This window comes from Herpailurus yagouaroundi, unplaced genomic scaffold (genome assembly GCF_014898765.1).
Source record: "Herpailurus yagouaroundi ecotype Mexico unplaced genomic scaffold, PumYag 183, whole genome shotgun sequence".
Taxonomy (NCBI): domain Eukaryota; kingdom Metazoa; phylum Chordata; class Mammalia; order Carnivora; family Felidae; genus Herpailurus; species Herpailurus yagouaroundi.
In genome coordinates this window covers 992,236-1,014,449 of record NW_024412414.1, presented here as the reverse complement: position 1 = coordinate 1,014,449, position 22,214 = coordinate 992,236, and the positions used below count along the sequence as shown (strand labels likewise).

The 22,214-nt window shown below is 53.7% G+C and overlaps 1 protein-coding gene and 1 non-coding gene across 3 annotated transcripts in view; both read right to left on the bottom strand.

Moving 5' to 3' along the window:
- SLC6A6 (solute carrier family 6 member 6) overlaps positions 1-456 on the bottom strand; it is an 88,233-nt gene extending 87,777 nt beyond the window's left edge. For both annotated transcript variants that reach the window (XM_040491880.1, XM_040491883.1), the window contains exon 1: positions 168-456. The gene's annotated coding sequence lies outside the window, so the exon portion shown is untranslated. The remainder of the gene's footprint in view (positions 1-167) is intronic.
- A 10,180-nt stretch (positions 457-10,636) lies between these two features.
- On the bottom strand, positions 10,637-10,739 carry LOC121041405 (U6 spliceosomal RNA). The gene has a single exon (XR_005795726.1). It is a non-coding gene; the product is annotated as a U6 spliceosomal RNA (small nuclear RNA).
- Positions 10,740-22,214: the final 11,475 nt, after the last annotated feature.

Here is a 22,214-nt window from a genome sequence, read left to right as displayed (position 1 = left end):
CAAACAATAACAGCCCCGCCAGCGGGTCCGAGCAGGCGACCCTCCGTCCCTCCCTCGGTGGCGAATGGGGCGCCGGAATCGGGGGCACCCGGCGGGGAGGTCGGGCCGGCTGGAGCGCAGGGATAGGGAGGGGGCTCCGCGCGCCCGGCTCCCTCTCCCTCGGGTACCTGGGGTGGCCGCGGGGCTGCGGTCGGCTGCGCTCGGCTCCACTGGCCGGGGGCTGCCCTCCTGCTCAGTCTCTGGCCCGCGGGCTCTGCGCTCCGCGCTCCTTCCCGGCTTGGCTCGGTCTCCGGGCTCGCGGTCCTCGGGGCTCGGTGCTGGCAAGCGAGCGGGGCTGCGGCCAGGGCCCGGAGCTCTGCGCTGGCGGCGGCGCGGAGGAAGCGGTAATTTATAAGCGGCTTCTTCCTGACCTCGCGTGTCTGTTGTCTGAGCAGGCAGCTCTCAGCATCACCCATCCTGCTGGGTGGAAAAATACCAGCTTGGCCGGGCCGGGGGCGGGGCCGGGGGCGGGGCCGGACTCCCAGCCCCGCCCCATATGCGGACGCACACATGCACACACACACACACACACACACACACACACGCACGCGCGCGCGCGCACCACACACGCACGCGCGCACGGGCTCGGACAAAGAGCCCGGGCTCGCCGAGCGCGCGCGCACACACCCTCATGCAGCGCGGCGAACGTTTGGCCCACCGCTTCCCCCATTAGAGCGCACTTCTCAAGGAAACCCTTTCCTTGCAAAAGCTGGTGCCAAGTGGTACAGCCGGTCCTCAGCCTCCTGCTGCTTCCAGAAAAAGAGCTAGAGAGCCCCGGGCCCGACCCGCCCCCTCCCTTACCCACCGCCACCACTCGCCCATCCACCTGGCTCAAAAGAGGGACCTACCACTCATTGAGTGGCCAGGTCCCAAACCACTCCACTGCTTCCTTTTGGGCGGTCATCCAGGTTCTCCGACCTCGGTTTGCTCCTCTGAAAAATGGGCACAGTAACCCCGCCCTCGCTGCCTCCCCAGAGGCATGAGTGATCTGAAGCTGTGATATGAAGCAGTCAGCAGCTCTTTGATTCTTGGCTTTGCCCCTGCTGGGTCACTTTGGGGGGTTACTCAGGCTCTCTAAGCCTCAGTTTCCTCATCTGTAAAATGGAAACAAATATAATAGAACCTATCTCCTCGAACGGCTATGAAGACTCAAGGTTAACAGTGTAAAAAGCTCAGAAAGGCACGGGCACTTAGAAAGTGCCAAGCAAGTGTCAGCTACTGTGACTATTTTTAAATGAAAATGGGGAATGTGCCATTATTCTTGTCCTTATTTGCATGAGTGGCTCCTCTGAGACCATTTTCCACACTCCTGCCCTGTGTGGGCATGAGGAGGAGTGCCGTGTGACCTCAAGCAAGGCCTTTCCCTCTCTCAATGCTCTCCACTTTCTCCTCTCACTCACTCCCTCTCTGCACCTGGGAGGCTGTGTGCAGAACACATGGATCCTTCCACCTTTGCAACGGAGAATAAAAGAGGAAATACAGGCTCTACAGAGAGCCATCCCCCACGTCATACCTGGCCGTGTCTGGATGAGCTTCATAACACCCTCTTCCAGAACAGCCCCAGAAGGCAGACCAGGGAAGCTGAGGAGCAGGATTGGAGAGATGACGCTTATCCTCTGCCTGGTTTTCTCATTGAGGCCCCCTGCTGTCTGCCTCCATCTTGACCTTCTAGCGGGTTACCCTCTCCCCCAGCTGCAGCTGAGCAGACATGCCATCCCCTGCCCTTCTCTGCTGTCCCCAGCCGTCCCCTCCTCCAGGAAGCACCCAGCCACCCCAGGTGGCATCCACCTCCCGGCTCCTCAGCTCGGTCTTTTGAGTTCATGGCGATTGCACCCCTCTTACAGGTGAGGAAAGCAAAGCTGGAGAAGAGAACAACTGAGTCCTCACATCTCTCCCCTCCTTCCCTATGTGAGCGAGGCTCCTCCGTGAGCTGAAGGAGCAGATGGCAACCCCAAACTCCTCAGCCTCCCCGCGTGTGTCACTGCACACAGCACCAAGTGGCAGGTCATAATATGGTTAAGTGACTTTGGAGAGGAGGCTTTGACTAAGCCAAGGGGTTGAGGGGAAGGGAGGGGGGAGCAGAGGAAGCTGCTGTGGAAAAGCTTGTTGGCAAGAGTGGTTGGGCCCTAAGCCAAGGTGATATGGGCCAGCTGAGGGTCACGGAGAGTGAGCGAAGGCAGTGGAGGCCATGGGAGGAGCGGGGGGGGGGGCGCGGGGGGGGCACGTCCAGTGGAAAGCCCTTCGGATCATGCGAGCTTCAGGCAGGTCAGTATAGTACAGATGGTGCCAGCTTAGGACACGCGGATGACGCTTGTCCAATCATGTATCTTCCTCCTGTAGGGCATAAGTTCCGTGAGGTTGGGACCTTGTCCTTTGCGCCCCCATTGCGTCCTGAGGTCCATCATAGGGCCTGGCACACAGCAGATACCCGATAAATGTTTGTTGCCCTCCTTCTATTTAGCAAACCCTTATACAGACGGCATGTAGTTGCACAGTTCAATGCATTTGTATATTTCAACTCATCGAATCCTGACAACCACCCTCTGAAGTACCTGCTATTAATCTCCCCCATTTACAGAAAGGAAAACTGAGCCACAGAGAAATTAAATAGCTTGCCCAAAGTCGTTCAGCTGGTAAGTCGTACAGCTGAGATTTAAACCCAAGGCGGGAAGAAGAAGGGGAAGGAGGAGAAGAAGGAGGAGAAGGAGAAGGAGAGATAAGGGGAAGGGGGAGGGGAAGGAGAAGAAAAGCCAGGAAGTGCTCCAACCTCAACCCCATGGAAAGGTGGCATAAGAGGTGGAGAAGGGCTGGTGGGGTGGGGGTGGGGTGGGGCGGGGAGGGGAACTGGGGGAAGTATAGGGTGGGGTGGAGAGAGCTCCCCGTGGAGGCCAGAGACCCCCAGTTTGTATTTGCCCCTCCGCTGCTGTCCAGCTGTGTGACTGGAGTCTGCATGCCCACTCTCTGGGCACCGGTTTCCTCATCTGTGACATAGGATAGCGAGTCCTACCTCGTGGAGCCGTGGTGACGAAAGGTCTCCAACTGGGGGGCCCTGTGCCGAATCTAGCTCCCAGATGGGCTTTTCTGGCTTTAAAATGTCTTGAGTTAATTGCCATGAAGAAAAACTTGGAAGATCTCACATATTAGGAATCTGAATGTCTGGTGGAAAGATTTCACATTTAGAGAATGGCAAGACGGAGCCTCCTCAAGCCATTATCTACCTGTCCACCATCCCTTGGAGCTGAGTGGCATCAGCCAGCTGCTCCCATGGGGATGTGGGATCCCCAGGGTGCCACAGTCCCCACCGGGCTAGTTCCCTCATTTATGCCACTCAGCTGGCCCTGCAGAGAGCAGACCAAGAGAAGTCTAGTGTGCTCTGTGCACCGGCCCTGCGCCTTGCCTGGGGACGGCAGCTGGAAACTCCAGGGAGAGACAGTGAGCACCAAGGAGCCGAAAGCGCTGGCAGCGAGAAGGGAGCTTCAAGGAAACCCAGGCAGAGGTTTCCTTCAAAAGCCACATACTAGCCTGAAATTCCACTGGGACTGTTTTGAGAATGAAAATCGATTGCCGGAAGAGCTCATGGAGGGTATGTGGGGAAAGATGGCCAAGTTTCAGGCTTCTGTGCGCTGCCCTTAACTTAAAAGCAGTGAATGCAATTTGGAAAAGGTTCCTGATCATGCTTTTTTCAGCAACTGGCAATAATAAAATAAAATCAATCCAGGACTTGGAACAAAACCTTTAGTCCTCTGCCAGAGAATAATTTGTCTCATCTATCAGGTGACCACCGGCCAAGGAGAGCTGTTGAAATTCTCGCCGGAGGTCCAGCCATGCTGGGCCATCTGGCCAGTGCAGGGCACCCCTCCGCACCAGTCCTGCCGAGGGTGACGGGGTCAGCCTCTCAGAATGGCATTCCCTGAAGAGACAAAGGGACAGTCATGAGACTGTCGAATGGTCCCCATCCTGGGCACTTTCTCCTGAACACACCCCCTGTGTCCATATTGCTGGATGTGTATGGGTGGACCCCTGAACCATGGAGGCTTTAACAGAGCATCTGAACCTTCAGGAAACTGCTTCCCACTTATCTAACCTCCTCTTGCCTGCTTGCACATCCCAGCTTCATCTGTCTTGGGCTGTGTGACCTAGATTGAATCGTGGGGAAAAAAAAAAAAAATCTCTCTGTGCCTCAGTTTCCCAATTTGTTAAGCTAGGCTAATCATAACCTCTATGCCCCAGGTTGTTGTGGGAACTAAGTGGAGAAGATTCATACAAAGCACTGAGCTTGATGCTGGGCACACAGTCCAATGTTGGGGTAACCAGAACACTCGCTGGCCTTTTCACATGCATGCCCCGAGCTTTCCCACCTTCTGGGTTTCCTCCACACTGTTCCCTTCCCCAAAACACTTTGCCCATTGTCCTCTTGGAACCTGGGGTTGAGCCAAACTTAGAGGCCCAGACCAGGAGCACCCATAAGTCAGCGATCCCTGGTACGGGGCCCAGAGTACGGAAGATCCCAGGAAATGCTTGCTGGATGTGGCCTGTGGGTGGCAAGCCTCCAAGGACTCATTTCCTTCTCTCCTTCCACAAGAATGTGGTAGATCTGTCCCAGGGATGAGAGGAGTGTCAAGGCAGGGGGCAGACATTCAGGGGAGGGGGTGGGTCCACGTGCATATTTATTCATCTACTAATACAGCTCCTTGGCCATCCCAGGGGACTCCTTCCTGGCTTTCTGGCTTCCTCTCCTGCCCACCAGCCCATCTCCAGTCAGCAGCCAGAGGGATGCTGGGACCCTCTTCCACGGCTGGTGGGGGCATGGAATGACACAGCCACTGTGGAAAACAGTTCAGTGATTTCTTATAAGGTTAAACATCCACTTAGCCTACAGCCAGCAATTCTATGCCTAGGCATTGACCAAAGAGAAATGAAAACATACGTCCACACACAAAGACTCGTATAAGAATGTGAACGGCAGCACCATTCATAATAGCCCCAAAAACGGAAATAATCCTGGTTGCGTAACACCCACAGGAGAACGGAAAAACAGACAAACAGATGAAGGACTATGAGATGCACGAAACTGTAGGGCGGTCTCCAAAACACCAGGCTTGGTGAGAGAACACCACAGACCATGTGGACTTCTCAATTCAGCCAAGCAAACTTAGGGTCTTGGAAACAGGAGCAGTGATCACCTCTGGGGGTGGGGGCGGGGGCAGGCGTGGCTGGAAGGACCCCGAGAGACCCTCCTGAGGGTTGGAAAGGGGCTTTATCCTGAGCATAGGTATACCTCCCCAGCACCCGTGTGCTGTATACTTTAGGTACGCGCATTTCACTCAGCTCAAAGGTCCTCAGACCCACTCCATTGTCCTTCCTGCTTTAAATGGCCCCACAGCTCTCACTGTGCTGATGGAAGCCCGCACTCCTCAGTGCCTCTGAGACCGGCCCCTCCCATCTGCACCACGCCTCTCCTTCCACCCGCTCCCGCCACACTGGTTTCCCTTCAACCTAAGCTCCTTCTGCTGTCCGGCCTTTGCTTTTGGCTGCTCCCCCGCCCAGAAGGCATCCCTTCCCATTCTTTGGACCTCAGTGCCAGTGTCTCCTTCCCCAAAGACCTTCCCTGACCACCGTGTCTCATACAGCCACCTGCCCCTCCCCACCAGCACTGTGCCATGGGCCTGGTTTTATTTCCATCCGAACTTGGATAACAGCGCGAATGTACCTCGATCATATATATATTGGCCTGTTTCTATCTGTTTCCACATCGAGGCTGCCCACTTGACATGGGCAGGGCTGAGCCAGGCAGGTCCAGCACCACCTTCCCAGGGCCTAGAACAGTGCCTGGCCCATGGTAGGTGCCCAGGGAATATTTGCTGAATGAATGAATGATGCTGTAGCTATCTACAGTTGCTGTGCACATCCATATAAGGGATCACCCCCTCCCTCCTGCACACACACACACACACACACACACACACACACACAGTGCAAAACTAACCATTTGTGCAGCTGGGGGTAAAGGGGCCAGTCAGCAAAACTGTGAATTCAGTTCCACCCCCAGGAGCTCCCTCCCCTCCCCTTCTGCCCTGGAGAGATCTGGATCTAAGCCCTGAGGCATCTGGGTGTCTCAGTCTCCCCATCTCTAGGACCAAAGGTGAGCCAAGATGACCCTAGTCCAGCCCTCCTCCAGCTGCAAAGTGCATATAGCCACCTGGGGATGTTGTTCACATGCAGATCCCACTGCATGGTCTGGGGAGGGGCCCAAGGTTCCTATTTCTCACTAGCTCCAGGCAGACACCCCTGGCCCACAGGCAACACCTTGAGTCATGAGAGTGCAGGAGAGGTTCTCAAAGTGTGTCCCCGGGGCCAGTCGCAGCAGCAGCTGCAGCCCCTGTGAGAAATGCATGGTCCTAGGCAGAGCCCAGACCTCCCGATTCAGGAACTCTGGGTGGGGGGCCCAGCAGTCATGCTTCGCAAGCCCTTCAGGGGCTCCTGATACACTGCTGTGGGCAGGACTCATTCTCAACACTGGCTGCCTGTCACAGTCACCCAGAAAGCTTACAAAGTCCTGCTGTCTGAGTCCCACCCTTCGAAATCCTAATGTAATTGGGCATGAGGCTTTTAAAAAAATTAAGTTCTCCAGGCAATTTGAATGGTTCAACAGAGATGAGAATCCTTGACCTAGGGGGTGCTGGGGCCTCTGGGAGCATCACCATCTCCCAGACATACCCAGGCAGGCCTAATTCCCCTGCATTCCTGCCCGGGCCTCTCACTGGCTGCCTTCTTATATTTGGTTATTTTTCCCTCCCTCCCCAAACACAACAATTCAAAATATTCCCAGCTCCCAGACAATAAACAAAGCCAGAGAGGCGAGCTCCCTGGCTGTTTTGTTCCCACTTATGGCCTGATCCAAGGCTGGCCTGATTGGGCCCTCGGGACTGGTCATCTGAGCCAGGCAGGGTGGGCCCCAGCTCACAGGCCACCCCAGCTCTACTCCTGGAATCCCAGAATCCCTCAGCTCTGAATGGCCATAGGCACCCTCTGAGGCCACTTCTCCTGGGAAATGGAGGCTTCAGAAAGGGTGAGTGACTGGTCCCAGGACACACAGCAGTACTGAGAAGGCCTCAGTCATCTCTTGCAGTCTGGCAGGGGGAGAGAATGAAAGTTTTCTGAGCTCCTAGGCTCACAAGCATGATCTTTTCGACCCTTTCCAGTAACTGGGAGGAAGGAACCCATGTAATAGATGAGGAAACTGAATCTCAGAGATGATGAGCCACTGACTTGAGGCCACACAGTGGAGCTAGGATTCGAATCCAAGCATGCTGGACTCTAAGCTATGAGCCCTGCTCCTTTCCATAGGCCAAAGCCAAGAGAAGAGAGAGAAGCAGAGGGAGGAGGAATAAGGTGACATCAGGGTCAGAACAAGGGTGAAGGAGATGCCTGGTTTTGGACATGTGCCCCATGACCTCACTTGCTTAGCAGGTGAGCATAGGTGACGAGGTGTGGGACAGCTGCCTGCATGGACCCTGATTTTTGATATGGATGGTCCAATGGAGCAAGAAGAAAAAACTCTTGCAATCATCACTTGGGTTATAACACTTGGTGTGAGCTAAGTTTTGTCCAGGTCCAGTTGCTTGAAGCATAGTAATAATCCTGCACAGACTTCACTTGGCTATAACTTCTACGGGATCAGAACACATACAGGCTGTGTCTGTTTGCTCATCCTTGAGAGTTTAATACGCCTGCCCTACATCCATGCACTCAGCTCCTGGCCACCTGGGCATGACCTGGGGTTGCTGGGTGGGACTGGGAAGTCCCTTCCTGGAAAGAACGTAGGAGTGCAGCCCAAATCCAGACTTGGCCAACAGTGCTCTGTGACCTTGGGCAAATCACTGAACTTTTCTGGGCTCGGTTTCCTCAAACGTGAAGGGAAGATGGCAGGAGGGAAAATGGCCATACCTCGGAATGAGACATTTTGGGTAATAATCAGGTTTTCTCTTTTCAATTCTCTTTTTATCCCTCTGATAAGCCGAGAAGTCTCAGCTAGGTGCCTGTGTATCTTCAACACCCTTTGTCATTTGCTCATGTCCTTTTTCTTTTTCTTTTCTTTTTTTTTTAATGTTTATTTATTTTTGAGAGAGACAGAAAGAGAGAGAGAGTGAGCGGGGAGGGGCAGAGAGACGGGGAGACACAGAATCTGAAGCAGGCTCCAGGCTCCGAGCTGTCAGCACAGAGCCTGATGTGGGGCTTGAACCCACAAACTGTGAGATGATGACCTGAACTCAAGTCAGGCACTCAACTGACCGAGCCACCCAGGCGCCCCTCATTGTCTTTATTTTTAAGGAGCCTTCTATTTATGGAAAGGATCATGGTCTTCCATTTATAGCAGTGATGGGAGGTTTACTTTTAGCAAATTGTATGCAAGTTGTTTGAAAATGAGTTCATTTGAAGGAAAAAAATGAAGCGACCAGTGATTTAGGAAGATATATCAGTTTCCTAGGGCTGCTTTAAGCAACTACCACAAACTGCTGGCTTCAAACAGCAGAAACCTGTTCTCTCACACTTCTGGAGGCCAGAGGTCAGAGATGGTGGTGCTCCCTCTGAGGCCCTGGATAGATAGTATCCTTCCTTGCCCCTTCCTAGCTTCTAGTGGTTTCCATCAATCATTGGGTTGTCCCTGCATCACTCCAACCTCTGTCTCTGCTGTTACATGACCTTCTCCGTGTGCATCCCTGATAGCCCATCCCCCTGTGTCCTAAATTCTCTCTTTTGATTTTTTTTTACTTAAAAGTTTTATTATAGCAAAATATACATAAAATTTTCCATTTTAACCACTTAAATTCATAGTTCAGTGGCACTAAGTACCCTCACACTGTTGTGCAAGTATCACCACCATCCATCTCTGGAACTTTTTCAGCTTTCCCAGTTGGAACTCTGCACCCATTAAAGCAATTCCCCGTTCTGCTCTCCCAACCAGTCCTCGGCAACCACCATTCTACTCCTAGACTATTCTTTTTAATGTTTATTTATTTTGAGAGAGAGAGAGTGTGAGCGGGGGGGGGGGGGGGGTGGGGAAGAGAGAGAGAGAGAGAGAGAGAGAGAGAGAGAGAGAATCCTGAGCAGAGTCCATGCTCAGCACAGAGCCAGATGCGAGGCTTGATGTGGGGCTTGAACTCACAAACCGCAAGATCACAACCTGAACAGAAGTCGGACACTTGACCGACAGAGCTACCCAGGTACTCCTCCTAGACTACTTTTTGACTCAATTTCTCTTTCACGTAATAAAAGTGAGGGTCCACTGCTAACTATAGGATTGCTTTGATATATGCAGACTTTCTTGCATGTACATGATTGAGTTTATCATAAGAAAGGCAAGAGAGAATGGGGTTGGAGAAAGAAAGGAGACAGCTGGATAGGGATTTTCATACTGGGCCTACTATCCACAGGCCTCAGCAGCCCTGCCACCAATCTGCCCAACTGTCTCATCAAGTTGGTCTTTCGAGTCGTTCCGTGTTACAGATCTGCAGGCAGGTTTCATAGCTTCCCTGCTGTCAGCACAAGGCTTTTCATAGTACTGCCGCCCCTTAATGCCCTCAATGATCCCATCCACGGTGAGGATTCTGTTTAGGGTCCTGGAGGCACCTTGCACATTCCCTTCCTGTGCCATCATGGTCCTGGCAGTGAACTTCAGATGTTTTGCAATGACCTTGGGATTTGACTCTTCACTCTGCAGGACCCCACATCCTCAGGAACCAGCCACCAAGAACCTAAATCCCCTCTTCTTATAAGGACACCAGTCATGTTGGATTAGGGCCACCCTAATGACCTCATCTTACATCGATTACATCCACACAGACCCTATTTCCAAATAGTCACATCCACAGGTCCTGGGAGTTAGGACTTCAACATGTCTTTTTGCGGGGGGACACAGTTCGACCCATACCCAACAGGTGAGTTGTTGTAAGGAAACACTTGTACAGAGGGACCTAATGGACAAAGGTTTGGGGATCTCTGCTCCGGCCCAAAGAGCATGGGAAAGGGAGTCAGGGGGCCAGAATCCGGCCCCAGCCTTGCCCTCACGATGGGAACTCCTTGGGCAATCCTGTTGTCCCCTTCTCTGAACCTCGGTTCCCTGGAGTTTTCCAGCTGGGTCCCACAGAGTCCCCGAGGAACCTGGGGAGATCCGGGGGAGGTCAGAGAGGGCAGGACTCCAGACCCCCCAGTATTAGCACCACTTTGCTCCAACTGTTATTGGGACAGTGGGGAAATCTCTTGTTTGACAAAAAGGCACCGAAATAACTTGCAAGAGAAGAACCCTTTATTAATTCATATATTTTTAAAATAGGGAACTCTTGGGGCGCCTGGGTGGCGCAGTCGGTTAAGCGCCCGACTTCAGCCAGGTCACGATCTCGCGGTCCGTGAGTTCGAGCCCCGCGTCAGGCTCTGGGCTGATGGCTCGGAGCCTGGAGCCTGTTTCCGATTCTGTGTCTCCCTCTCTCTCTGCCCCTCCCCCGTTCATGCTCTGTCTCTCTCTGTCCCAAAAATAAATAAACGTTGAAAAAAAAAATTAAAAAAAAAATAAAAAAAATTAAAACAAAATAAAAAACAATAAAATAGGGAACTCTTCAGGGATTTGCGTGTCACTTTGTGCAGGGGCCATGCTAATCATCTCTGTGTCTTCTACCTTTAGCTGAAGCGAGCACTAAAACACTTTAAAACTACTGGGCTGGTGAGTCCGAGCGACTCCTTGCACCCGCTCTGATTTTAACTCATTCTCTTCCCTGGACTGGGAAGGGAGGAACAGCCGCTGCTCACTGCCCGCTTTTCTCTGGGAACAGAGTGTCTATCTGCACAGATTTTGCCCTCAGGAAAGACCCCGGTCTCCAGGCTCCCCTCTGAACCCCACCAGAGAGGAAGTGGAGGAGGCAGCTCAGCCTTGGGGCCCTTCCCTCACAGGCTCCAGCCACCCGAGGGACCTTTCAGTTCCCATAATTTGTTAATTTGCTGCTGAGGGTCTTCCTGCCACGGGGACTTTGTGCACGCTGTTCCCTCTGCTGTTCCCGCTGCTGGGGAGGTTCTTCCACCCCTTCACCTGCCTGCTGTACTCAAGCTTGGTCCCGCCTTCAGGGAAGTCTTCCCTGATCTCCCCTGACTAGTGAAGCACCCCCGCACCCCCACCCCACAACCAACACGGTTTTATAATCTCTAGGATACGGCTCATCCCTGTTGTGCATCAGACTCGCCTTGGCAGCTTTTTAAAAATACCCATTCCGGGGGAGCCTGGCTAGCTCAGTCAGTGAAGCAGGCTACTCATTTTTTTCTTTTTAATTTTTTTTTTTAAAGTTTAGTTGTTTACTTTTGAGAGAGGGAGGGAGGCAGAGAGAGAGAGAGAGAGAGAGAGAGAGAGAGTGCACATGCGTGCGCACCATGGGAGAGGGGCAGGGAGAGAGAGAATTCCAAGTGGGTTCTGCAGGGTTAGTGCAGAGCTCCATGCGGGGCTTGAACTCAGACCCGTGAGATCATGACCTGAGCCAAAGTCGGACGCTTAACTGACTGAGCCACCTGAAGCATGAGACTCTTGATCTCCAGGTTGTGAGTTTGAGCCCCATGTTGGGTGTAGAGATTACTTAAAAAAAAAAAAAAAAAAAGCCATTCCCCAGGGCTCCCCTCCTGAACTTCTGATTCCTTTGGTCTGGCGTGAGACCAAGAACCTGCATCTTAAGCAGCTCCCCAGTTCATTCTTTTTAAAATTTTTTATGTTTATTTATTTTTTTAAAGAGAGAGGGAGAGGGAGAGAAAGAAGAGGAGGGGCAGAGAGAGAGGGGGAGACACAGAATCGGAAGCAGGCTCCAGGCTCTGACCTGTCAGCACAGAACCTGACGCGGGGCTGGAACTCACGAGCGGTGAGATCATGACCTGAGCCAAAGTCGGATGCTCAAGCGACTGAGCCACCCAGGCGCCCCTCCCCAGCTCATTCTAATATGCAGCCACGGTTGAGAATCATGACTAATAATTATAATGACCCACATAATCGTAATTCCCATAGCCAGCAATTTTTTGAAAGACAAAAATCTAAAAACAAACCTGGGGGCAAAACTAGAGATTCTACAAAGCTATCTAGAAACTCTATTTAGCCCCTATAGCACTAGTCATAGCTTCACTGTAGACATGTCAGTTGGGCTGCCTGGAGGGGCTGCTCCAGACCCTGTCGGGTGATATGTAACATACGGTATAGGCGCTGCGTCGTTCTTGCAATCCCGATCACATTTGGACTCGAGGGTTTGCAGAGAAGACTTTGGACCCTAGACTATAATTGGTGACAGCGTCACCTCTGTCTGGCCCAGAGAGAAGTCCTTGACAGTCTTGTCCTCCCGAATCCTCATCACCTGGTCCCTGTGAGGAACGCATAACCTTCAATCCCACGTTACAGAGGAGGAAACCGAGACTCACGGGCAGAGAGGTAATGCGCCCAAGGCCTCACAACCCACCCAGCACTCGGGAAGGATGAGGCTATACCCAGGCAGTCTCAGGAGCCCCAGACCTAAGGACGTCCACAGAGGAAACATTACTGAGGGCTTTGAGTTTGGGTCCTGATAGTGTGGGCGAGGACCGTGGTCAGCCCTCTGATCCCCAGGCCCAGCCCACGGTGCTTGGCGTCCCTGCGGGACAGGCTGGCAAAGCTAGAGCCAGGCAGCCTGGTGGGGAGGCCCTGTGCTCGTCCCTCAGAAGCCTGTACTTGGAACAGTGCCCTGCTGTTTGGCCAGGCTGCAAGCCCGAGGGATGGATTTAGTGTCCTTAATCCTCCTCTTGAGTCAAGCCCCTACTTGTCACCGGCCTGCCTGGGACCCCTCAGAGCAGCCTCTTTGGTGAGGCCTGCCTTTCCGAGCTTGAAGGCACGCGGGTCTGGATTTGTGGGAGGGGCACTGGACCTGCAGTGTAGACAGCCCCTTTGTCCCTGCCAGCCTTCTTTATAAAATGAAGACTGTTTGGGACGCCTGGGTGGCTCAGTCAGTTGAGTGTCTGACTCTTGGTTTCGGCTCAGGTCAAGATCCCCTGGTTCGTGAGATTGAGCCCGGAGACTGGCTCCATGCTCAGCGAGGAGCCTGCTTGGGATTCTTTCTGTCTCTCTCTCTCTCTCTCTCTCTCTCCTTCTCTGCTCCTCCTGCCACTCACACATGTGTGCACGCTCTCTCTCACTCAAAATAAATAAGTGAACGTTTTTTTAAGGAAAGACTGTCATTGGGAAATGACCATGATGCTTACAGCCCTCCCCACTGAGAGGTGGGGTCTGTTCCTGCTGCCCTTGAATCAAGGCTGGCCCTGCGACCTGCTCGGGTTAATCAAATATGCTGGAAGTGACACTGTGCCAGTTTGAAGGCTGGGCCTCGAGAGACCTTGCAGCCTCTGCTCCTGCTCTCTGCTCAGCTTCTGCACAGCTGCCACGTGTAAAGTCAGGGTGGCCTTCTGGTGGATGAGGCACCGTGAGGGAGTCCAGCCAGGCCAGCAGAAGAACCACTCGGTGAGCTAAGTCCGAATCACCAACCCACAGAACTGTGAGCCAGACACATCATCATCGTTTTAAGACCCTTAGTTTCGGGGGTATTTGTTAAACTGCTGATGCCGACAGCACCTTCCAGTCCAGTCCTCTCTGGGCTGCCGAGGAGTAAACAATGTGGGTAGTGCCTACCACAGAGAGGGTGCCCACGCAATGCCAATGTTCTCTTGCTCCTCCGGCGAAATTCTTCTTAGTGGTCCAAGGTAGAAGAAAGAAGGTGAAGTCTCTTGTGGGTTTGGTGCTTTTTCTACTAATTTCATCTCACCTGAGATTGGTTCCCTTCTCCACGCCCTAGTTATAGAGGGGCTCCTGTTGGTGGTTTGGGGTTAGGTGCCCTTCATGAGAGCCCTCCTTACGAGCGTTTTCAACCCCAGGGAATTTGTGAGAACACCTAGAGGAGGAGTATGTTAAGAGAGAAGAGAACCCCAACCTTGAAGGAGTGGTCTTCAGAAGAGGAGCTTGTAAAGGGGCCTGAAGAGGAAGGGCAGGAAGTTGAAGGGAACCAGAAGAGGGTATGTCATGGGAGTCATGACGGAGGAGGGCGTAACGGGGTGAAGGGAAGCTCAGTGAAAAAGGACTGACCAGAGGCAGTCGGATGTGTCCACACGAAGATGAGCTCTGTGGTGCTGGCAAGATGGGGTTCCATGGAGCACAAGGGAAAGAAGTCGGAACACGGTGGCTCAAGGAGAAAGCCAGATGGACAGAAGGCATGGAATGTAGATGTGTCGCGTTCGCAAATAGTCTCTCACGTACGCATTTCTTCCACTTCCGTCTAGGGGCTCCTCCTGGGCTCCTAGGACTGGGGGATACGGAAATAAACACGACAGTCTGAGTTCGAGAAACGTGAGATCCACGAGGAAACACAGAGAGGGTGGGTGAATGAATAAATGAACAAGTGCGCGAGTGAAATCCCCTTGGATAGAATGCCCCCGAGGGCCAGCCCTCCCCCACCCTGCCCCCTACCCAGCGCTGGGGCCCAGCACAGAGGCTCTGGAATAGGACACCCCCAGCCGTCATAATTGCAAGCTGTGTGACCTTGGGCTAGCAGCCTCACCTCTCTGGGCTTCCTCATCATCACCTGTACCGCGGAGCTGTGAGAGCTGCCCCCAGCACTATCCCATGGAGGGGGAGCTTCAGGGACAGTGGTGGGGGTATGAGGGGCCCCCCTTGGCCGGCAAGTCTCCCGGGGAGCTGTGAGTTTGATCTTTGTTTTCATAAAACACACCTGACCAGGTGAATGCCTGTGTTTTACGGAAGGGAAAAACAAAATACGGCAAAGGGTGGCGTGTGGGAGTGAGGGCAGGAAGGAAGAGAGGGGAGGGAGGGGACAGGGAGGGGATAATGGGGGCAAGGATGCTCCTTCACACTTGCTGTGTGCCAGTCCCTACTCTCAGCTTGAGCCCCGTCAATTCATTTACTCCTCATGGCAGCCTGGCCAGACAGGTGCCCTTGTCATCCCCACTTTGTCCACAGGGAAATGGAGCCATCTCCCCTCTGTGACAGACCCTGGGGAGCAGGAGCAGAACTGGAATCTTAATTGTGGCGGCCTGACTCCAGAGCAAGCAGGGAAGGGGGTGCCTGTCCCAGCAGACAGAGTCAGGGGTCAGGGTCCTGCAGGGTCAGGATCTGCAGCCTGGGCTTAGGGCCCAGAACCACCAGACTCGTGTGGGAGCCTGGCCGTCTTTGGACCTAGTGACCTCATCTGTGCAATAAAGGGCTGAGTCCTGCTCTCTTGAGCTACCCAGAAGCTCCTCTCTCGTGGTCTCTTCCTGCTCCTTACTGGGGCTTAAATGTCCGACCTGGTCAGCCTTGAGCCAGTCCCTGCCCCCTGGAGATTCCCCCCAGGAGACTCTTACCTAATGGGGAACCAAGTCCCTGACTGGGGCTCTGACCCTCCGCCCCACCCTTGACAGAACCCTCCTCACAGGCTCTGCCACCACTTGGATCCCTGGGGAAAAGCCAACGCACACGTCACTCTTACTACAGAATCTTTGGTGGCTCCCTATTGTCTCCCAAGTGATTGAACCCCTCAGCCCTGCCCTCAGGGTGCCCGAACGCTTTCCTTCCAGCTGGTCTCCCAGCTGCCTCCCCTAAGTTCTTCAGACGGGCTGCAGGCAAGGCTTCTCTTCTCTTTGGATTTTCCCACTGTGTGTCTTTGTGTAACAAGTCCTTCTGCGGGTCCACCCTCCTGTTCCCCAGGCCCAGCTGATGGCTCCTCCCGAGGCAGGTAACAGAGCCCATCAAACTGCGTTGCCACAGTGGGTTCTGTGCAATTACTCCCGAGCTCCTTGAGGCTGGGGGCCAGCCCTTTCTGCACCCCTGCACCCACAGCACTTCCCCGGCCGCAACGGGAGGATCACGAGGCGGCAGGAACCCTCAGTTTCGGAAGCAACAGGAGATAAAAGTTGGTGGAAACCCAGTGTCCTGATGGGGGAATGTCAGCCAGCAGAGTCTCAGGATCAAGGCCCCTGAACCCTCCCCATCTGAACGAACTCGAGAAGCCCGTGAGTCCTCCCTCTCCCACCCAGAACATTCCAGAAGACGTCAGCTGGGAGGCTTCTGGAAACTGGCGTGCCCGAGGCTGTTGTTGCCAGTTGCCCACCCCGCTACGGAAGGCTGCCGCCCTGTGCCCACTTGCATGATGCACAGAGTCGTGTCAGCCAGCAGTTAAAGGAAAGCGTCTGCTACCACAGACCTTCTGGGATCCCCTCAGGAGGGCTCTCAGGGCCCCTTCCGAGTGTGAGGTTTCCTTGAGATCGAAACCAAGCCAGCATCTCGGCTGTGCCCCGGGGGTTGGCTGTGGGCACCTGGCATCCTTCCGCCCGTTTTCTTGGCCTCCAGGAGGCTCAGCCTCCCGCTGCCCAGCCTGCACTGGGGGTCTGGGAGATGAAGGGGTCAGAGGGAGGTGGGGGTCTGGGGGATGAAGCTGTGCCAGGGCAGAGGCAGGGATGGGGGAGGCAGGAGGCAGCTCGGGATCGGGCTGGACACGAGATGGAGTCATCTGAGATGGGCCACTGCAGGTCCCGGGAGCCCTTGAGCCGGGCTGGCCCGACTCGTGGGGCTTTGGGCCGGGAGGCCCCCACACGGCACCTCGTTCACAGGCCCCCGATCTCCAGACCCTCCCTTAGCTGTTTGCCATGGACAAGGCCCTTCACAAATGCCGTCCTCACAAGTGGCTGCGGGAATTCAGTACGGTCCTCAGCACAAGGCCACTACATAGGAACTGCTCTGACACAGGCAGTAAATGGCTGTGCCCCGAAAGGCAGGAGGGAAGGGGAGGACCCCTTAGGAACAGGCGCTGTGCTAAGAAATTTCGTCCTCACAAGAGTCTCGTGAGGTGGCGTTGCCGTTGCTGTCTCACAGGGAAGGCCCAGTCACCCAGGAAGTAGAGGTTTTCTCCCCAGAGAAATAGCCCTGTGAGCCCCCAGACCCGTGAGCTCCCTCCAAGTCTTCCCTCCAGGTCCACAGCTCTGCACCAGCCTGCTCCAAGGTCTCCTGGTCCCCATCTCACCCCTCCAGTTCTCTCTTGGCTCACTCTGCGATGCTCCTGCCCCCCAGAACCTTCAGTGGCTCCTGGTTGCCAGCAGAACAAATTACAGGCCCTCCTTTGACACTCCAGGTGGGTAAATCTGGCCCTGGCCTCCTTTTCCGTCATTCTCCTCCATTCTCGCTGCCCAAATATACCGTGTACTCTGCCCCTCCTTGCCCTTGCTCACTCACCTCCCTCCTCCTGACACTTTGTCCAGCCTCTGTGGAAATCCTCTGCACTCTCCAGGCACCACCGAGTGCTATGCTGCCCTTGACGCCTGGCTGTGTTTCCCGGTATGACGGAACCTCTCCCCTCCTGCACCTCCGTGATGTTTTGCCCAGGAAGTCCTTGCAGCCTTTCCACTTACAGAGGATTTGGGGTTGGTCCAGCCAGGGCTAGGTAAGTCCTGCCTCCCGGATCCTCCATTTGCCCAGCTGTGAAATGAGATTTGAGACCACCAGCTGCTTGCTCCCCAAGCCGGTGGGAAGTCTTACAAGAAGGCGCAGAGAGATAAGGAGCCATATTATCTCTAAGTTCCAGAAACGTGCAAGGATTTCCCCTGATATTGTCTCCCCAGTAGGCATCCCCTTTCGTCTTGGCCAAGAGAACTCTGACTTCGGGGGAGGGAGTAACATGTCCCCTGGTGTAGTCCACCTTGAGTGGAATGCACAGTCCCAGCCACCCCATTCCCATAGCCGGTGACAGGTCGGGAGCATTGGCCATGTTCTGGCCAATGAGACATAAGAGAAAGTCAGCCAGGGGCTTTAAGAGAAGGATTTTCCTCCTGGAGAAAAGAAAGGGACACCTCATTGCCCGGGGTGCCTGATATCCCGTCCACCTCAGTGTCCACAAGGGAAGGTGTCACTGACATGCTGAGGGACGGCTTTGTGGAAAGTCAGAAAGTGCTGTGGTTCCCTGGGTCAGCACTGAGCTACCGAGGCCCCTGGGATCAGGGCTGAGACCTGTGTGACAAGAACCAGCCATGTGGCAATCTAGGGAGGAGCTGTTCCAGGCGGAGGGAATAGCCAATGCCAGGCCCCAGGCGGGAAGGAAGCTTGGTGTGCTCCCGTACCAGGGAAGAAGCATTGTGTGCGCGTAGGCGCACGTCGGGAGAGGGGGAGTGTGCAGAAGATGAAATCAAGGGTTGGATGACATAGAACCTCACAGAATTTTAGATTCTATTCATTGTACCCCCAACTTTTTATTAGAAAAATGTCCTAAAACACATAACAATTGAAAGAATATAGAATGAGCACTGATATTTCCATTGGGTTCAACCACTGTGAATATTTCAGCAGTTTTGCCTTATTTTAGTATATGTATGTGTGGTTTTTTTGTTTTTGTTTGGCTTAGTGTTTGATGGTAAGTTGAAGACTTCACAACTCTTAACTCCTAAGAGTAAGGATGTCCCTCTGTCTAGGCACATTACCGTGATAACCAGAGAAAATGAAACCAGTTCTCTGATACTCAATTTATATTCAAATTGTGCAGCAAATTTTTTTTAACTTTTGAAGTGTTTATTTATTTTTGAGAGAGAGAGGAACACAGAGAGTGAGCGGGGGAGGGGCAGAGAGAGGGAGACACAGAATCCGAAGCAGGCTCCAGGCTCTGAGCTGTCAGCACAGAGCCCTTGCGGGCTCGAAGTCACAAACCGTGAGATCCTGACCTGAGCCAAAGTCAGACACTTAACCAACCGGGCCACCCAGGCGCCCCTGTCCTGTAAATGTTTTACATAGCTGGGTCTTCCTTCCTTCCTTTTCTAGAACCAGGATCTAATGAAGGCTTATGTGTTATACTTGATGGCTATGTCGAGTTCTTTTAAACTACAACAGTCTCCCACCTGTTTCCCCTGACGCTGACCTTTTATAATTTTATTCATTTGATTACTTTATTAAATTGAGCTATGTCACCCATACAGCGAACAAGTCTTAAGTCTGCAGCTTGATGGAATTTGCACATAAAAATAATCGCCACCCAGATCAAGATATAGAATATTTCCATCCTCCCCAGAGTTTCCCTTGAGCTCTTTCCAGGCAATCCCTACCCCCCACCTGAGGCAAGAACAATTCTAATAGTTATCACTCCAGATTGGTTTAGGCTGTCTTAGAACTTCCTGCAGATGGACCCATACAGCACCTTCTCTCGGGTAGGGTTTCTTTTACTTAGCATGACATCTGAGAGAGTCATCGCGTTGCCGTGAACGAACCACACTTTCCTGTTGTCCCATTGAGGGCTATTTGGAGTGCATTGGCGATGATGAACAAGGCATCGACTCGCGTGAAGAGTCTGGGACGGTTGTGGTGTCTGCTGATTTCCCCGGGGTGTGGCTTAATTTGTCCTTCTGTCCCCTGATGTTATATGAACTGAAACGCCTTGGAGAAGCCAGGTCAAGATTTCACAGGTAGGGCTGTGCTCCTCGTAACACATCCTACAAAAAGGCCCAAAGTGTCAGGTGGTCTTTCTGTTAGTGATTTCTGATTGGTTAGGGGGTGACCTCAGATCTTTCCACTCTTAAGGTAAGTTTAGTTTTTACATCAGGGTCAGTGGAGAGTTTTGAGCAGGGGAGTGACAGGGTCTGATTCACCTCTTGTGGAGAGCACTTTGAGTTCCGTTTAGAGAATAGACTGTAGGGGGTCACAGGCAGAATCGGGGAGGCCAGTGGGGAGGCTACCCCAGCAGTCCAGGTGAGTGACGACGGTGGCAGCAGTGGAGGTGGTAAGAAATGGATTCTGAGTAGAGTCATGCTAGCCTCAGCACCTACATGTGGAGGGGCTTGGTCAAGTTTAGTTGTCTGCACTGAGCTTCGAGAAGGCAGAGACCATGGCTCATTCACCTCTGTGTACCCAGCCTAGGACCTTGCAGAGAGAATGTCCCCATCATACCTGGGTCTGCCTGAATTTGGGAGCCTGTGAGTTTTGGGGTTTGATGCTGCAATAAAAACAAAAAAACAGAACAAGAGTCTGACCTGGCTTCCCAGCAGCCCTCGCAGCAGCTTCTGATGAATAACATGCTCCACCCTCCTCCCTGAGCATCATGAATCACCAAGGATGCCCTTCTGCCTTCAGGGAGCACCATTCACAAAGCCCTAGAGTGACCATGTGGAGAACAGTCAGGTCTGCCTCCCGAGGACAGAAGCTTTCCAGCTTGGAGCCGAGGTCAAAGAGCTCTTTTCCTCCCTGAGGCCGGGGCCCAGGCGTGAGGACCGGCCCCTGCACCTGACAGGCTGTCCCCAGCCACCTGGGGCAGCTCCCATCTGAAATTCTGCTCGCGCCAAGGAATATGGTGGGAGCCTAGGTTGCCTGCATTCGTGATCCATCACTGCGTAACAAATCGCCCCAAAGAACAAGCGGTATTGGTTGTATCTCATGTTTTCTGTGGGTCAGGAATCCTGGGGTGGCTTAGCTGGCTGCCTCTGGCTTGCGGAGGCACCAGTGGTCTCTCATGAGCTCACTCTCAAGGGGTCAGGCTGGGAGGCTGTCACGAGAAGGCCTGACTGGGGCTGGAGGCTCTGATCTCAAGGTGGCCCCCTCACAGGGCTGTCGGTGGGAGGCCTCGGTTCCTGTGCACAGGCTTCTGCCCCCGTGGTGGCTGGCTTCCCCCAGAGGAAGTGGTCCTAGAGGAGGGCGGAAGCTGCAATATGCAATACCCTGTGACTTAACCTCGGAAGCCACACACCATCCTTTCTGCAATATCCTATCGGTTACGCAGGTCAGCCCTGTTTGGTGTGAGGGGGGGACCGCGTAAGGGTGTGCCTACCAGGAGGAAAGAATGACTGGACCCCATTGGGAGGCGCGTGGGCATTGAGCAGGGAAGAACACCACCAACCTTCCGGTCTACTTGCCCGAGCTCTAGTGATCCTGCGTGCCAGGCTCTATGCCTGGCTTTGGACGTGCAGGCGTGAACGCAACAGGCCCAGCCTCTGTTAAGCAGAGAAAGAACTCCATGCATTCAGTGGATTCGTTAGGGGAGCAAAGCCCCGTGGGCCACACAGGGATGACCAAAGCCACTGAGCCCGGATGGAGCCTCCTTAGCAAAGGCATCACACTCTACCCACAGCCTCGAATACATGGCTGGATGTGCCAGGTGCACTGGGGTGAACAGCAACAACACCTAGAAGGAGAGAGAAACCTCCTTGCAAGGACTGGCCGCTGTCCAGAGCCAAGCCTAATCCCAGGCTTTGTAAGTGGGCGTCGGGAGGCCAGACAGATACCGGGGCGCTAGCCCTCGGCCCGGCTCTCTGGAATGCTCTAGGCTGCAGGAGCTGCCTTCTCTTTCCCACTGGGAGGAGGCCTCCATGCCAGCCTAGGCCTTCACAACAGTGGGAGGAGGGTAGTACTGAGTTGTGTGGCTCAGCCTCTGTGCTCGGGGTCAACCATATGACCGATTAGTGGGGCCCATGAGTCGCGTGGGGAGGGATTTGCAGGGATTGCTGTGAAGCAAAGTGTCTCCGGGCCCGATCTCCTGCCATGGGGGGAGATGCAGAGGCCCTGAACTGCTAGTGGGCCAGTCGGGGGCTGCCCTGGCTTAGGGGCCCTGAGTCCCAGAGCCCCCATGCAGCTCTTCCCCTTTCCCACCCCCCCCCCCATGTTAGTGGTTAAGGCCATCCATCTCTTAAAGAGTGCCTGAGGGAGCCAGGCATTGTGCTGGGCTTTATTGCCCCTCGCAGCACTTCATGCACAGATGCTCCCCATTTCACAGATGAGGAGACTGAGCTCAGTGAGCTCACATCAGTTGTCCCAAATACAGATACAACCCCAAAGCAGGACCTGTCAAAATATACCTTCAAAATACCAGTCGGATCTGCCTCTCCTTTGCCACCATACCTGTCCACCTTCATCACTGGCCTGGACGATGCACAGATTAGACAGGTGATGTTCCTAAACATCATATTTTAACACAGCTGTACCTTGCATAAGTTCGACACTGAATGCTCTCTCTTGGACCTTGCCTTTCTCCCTCTGCAGTGTGTTTCTGAGGTTCACTGAGTCGGTATGTGTAACTCACGCTCGTTCATTTTTCACTGCTGTGTAGTACTCCCCGGAAAGGCTCCAGCTTAGTCTTTTGTTCCTGATTTTACTCCCACCGGTCCAGGTGGGTGTGATT